This window comes from Coturnix japonica, chromosome 15, assembly GCF_001577835.2.
Source record: "Coturnix japonica isolate 7356 chromosome 15, Coturnix japonica 2.1, whole genome shotgun sequence".
Classification (NCBI taxonomy): Eukaryota; Metazoa; Chordata; class Aves; order Galliformes; family Phasianidae; genus Coturnix; species Coturnix japonica.
Genome location: NC_029530.1, coordinates 10327577 through 10330775, shown reverse-complemented (window position 1 = coordinate 10330775; position 3199 = coordinate 10327577).

Sequence of the window (3199 nt, the reverse complement as noted above, 5' to 3'; positions counted from 1 at the left end):
AGAAATAGATTTCATCTTCAGATGTTGTTGTGCTTGCTTGGTAAGAATTCAGCTTATTAAGAGGTGTGAAATAAGATACAGGATAAAAATACTCCTAGAGAATTTTTATTTTTTTTTTAAAGATTTAAGGCTAAAAGGCAAAGTAAATATGGAAATAACATTTGGCAAACGCATTCTGAGAACAAAACTCCAAGTTTATTTACTGGAATAGATTGCAGAGTAACTGGGTGGGTGCTCAGTTCTCTGACCCTGGAAGCAGCCAGTCAGGCAACACCCCGTGCTGCACATGTGGAATGCACAGCTTTTGGCATGGGAGCTCAAACATTAGGTCTGGCCCATAAATCTAAGTACAGTTTTCAGTGTTAAAGAATCTTATTTTATCTGGATTAAAGTCCTCTTCCCTTTTGGCATTAGAAGATACTTAGGGCTGTTAAAAGAAAAATTGCAAAATACTGCCCTGAAATCCATATGGACTTGTCCTGCCAAGCATACATGTTTTATCCCACAGCTTAGAAATTCAGGAAAAAAAAAGAAGAAGGGAATGGGGGAGGGAAAAGGGGGGGGGAAAGAGGGAAAAGGAGTGAAAAGGAGGAAGTTAAAAATTATCTCAGAGGCAATACAGCCTTTCAAGGAACAGGAAAAATATAAGCAAATGATATTTGCTTCTTTATTCACTTAATTATTTAATTTAATTTTAATTCTAAAAATCATTTTGCTTTATAGAAAAAGATAACATAAAGATATTATATTTTGAGCTCCAAGAAACCTTATTTCTTTCAGTCATGTTCAAATTCTGCTACAATAAAAAGGAATGAAAAATGTATCTTGTGGTTGGTGACCACTGATCACACAGTGCCTGAACCAGTGCAGCTCTTGTGGGTTTCTACTGTTTGGCTCCAGTTACCTTCTAACTCTTCTCCCCTCAAGTATACATTCCTCCTTTTCTAGAAACATCATCTCTCTTGTTGCAATTGGTGTAACTGTGAATAAAACAATCTGTGAGCTTGACTTCAACACATCCTTGCAATTGGCTATTTTTGATCGTACTCTGGTGTAAACACATCCACACAGAGGCAAAAAAAAAGAACCAAGATCCTTTAGAAGACCGAAAAAACAGAGTATGCACTCATTGGAAGTATTTCATAACCCTTTTATCTGGGGAGATATGGAAACAGTCACCACAAACTGAAAACGTACCACAGACTCCTCTAGAGAGCAGCTTCCAGCCTTCAGCAGAGCCCAGACTATAAGATTATTTGTAAGGAAAGAATGTGCTTAGGATTTCATTATACATCACTCATACTCAAGTCATTTCTTCATCTGAATTGCAATTTTTCCTCTTTTCTTCCCTCTAGATTTGTTTTGTTGTTGTTGTTGTTTTGTTTTTTTGTTTTGTTTTGTTTTGTTTTCTCACTTTTAGAAGTATATCTTCTGACAGCACTCCAGCTTTTGTACTTGCAGGCCTCTCAGGCTAAAAGGTTATGTTGCAAACTGATGTAAGAAGAAAGCAAGAAAGAAGTTTTGAATCTGCATAGTGGTAAGCAGTTGTTCCTGAACAAAAGGAAGTGACTGAGAATGTCTGACATGAATGGAAACCAGTTTGAAGTAGGTATCATGGTCATGGACTTCACCATTTAAAGAGAGATTAAGGTTTTAATTTATATCCCCAAACGTCAGCTCATCTCAACAACGACAAAGTCAATCCATCGCAAAACCTATGTCCACACACTTCTCTTTGCAGACACACATATTGCAGCATTTATAATAACCTCTGTATTATTATTATGCCTATTCTCCCTTTTGTCCATCCTTGTCTCCCTCTTGACCCAAAACAACTGGGCAGGACCCACTGGAGGCCCATTAGTTACACTGAGAGAATAAGAAATGTTCTGTTTTGTGCTCTCTTACATCTCTCACCTCACTGAACCTGAGTCTCAGGATGTTCTTTTGGTCACAAAGCTGTCACGTTCACTTACAGCTCAGCTGTCAGGCATACAAACCAGGGCCCATAGAAATGTATAGCTAAATTCTGTCTTCAAACCATACATAGACTGTATTTTTTAAATAGAAAACAAAACTTATAAAAAGTGAGACTTGCTCTGTGAAAAACCCAACTACCAAAATAATTAACTGGATATCTCTAATGTTCATTTCCTTTGATTATAAGCATTCAGTGATCCATCATCTGCAGATTAACGCTGTGCTGAAAGCTTTTGCTGAAATTAGGAGTATGAATAAAAGAACTAGAGGAACACAACCTGCACAGATGTGTTGTGCTGACTTCCCTATTTCTAAGCCCTTCCAAATGAAACAATTCATTTCTCCCTGATTGTACAATTTCACAAACTCTATGCTTGAAAAGGAATCCCAAAGAAAATCTTATTTTACTACCACTCCTACTACCAACAGCTTACAAGATGATTCTTAGATGAAACTGCACTCATTGGTGATAAAATATTTCAACTGCTTTTGATTTAATTGCTCAGGAAACCAGCCGTGGCTTGCAGTGATGGTTTAATGGGAACCCATCTTTCAGTCTGTGAGTCAGGCTTCAAGATATCTGTTCACCCTGCTTCTCTGCAGGCCACCAAATACTGCTTTTATGGATTTTTCTGATGAAAGCCACTTATCTCAGGAAGGAATTGAAATGGTTGTCTTTATTTGACATGTGATGAAATGAATTTTATAGTAATATTTATTGTTTCCCTATATGAAGACTGAAGCCCTTTGGCCTCATTTAAGACATATAATAAAACTAATACCTACATATCAGCTCCACTGCTAATTTTTTTTGAAAATTCTTAGAGATTTTACACAGAAAAGGGTTCAAATGTGAATGGATTTGCAAAGCCAGATGGAAAGAGTTACAAAGACCTGGTTACAACAGCATTTGCTTTTGGGCCCCCTCCATCTTGTGCTTTACTATCCCCTTATTCATGTTGACTAAGAGCAGTAGTTCGCATTAGAAACTGAATTTTCTAAAGGCTGTAGGTGATTTTGTTCTCATCTAATCCGGGACTACCTTTGGCTTCCTGGCACATGGACACAACCTGAGCAAAGACCACCTCTGCTGATTCAAACAAACCTCTCAACTCATGTTAGAAAGTGCTTTGTGTTTGTACTTCCTTTATTTGGGCTTTCTGGATACAGCTTTATTCGGAGACTTTTTTTTTTTTTTTTTCAGTTAGAGGTACCTCAA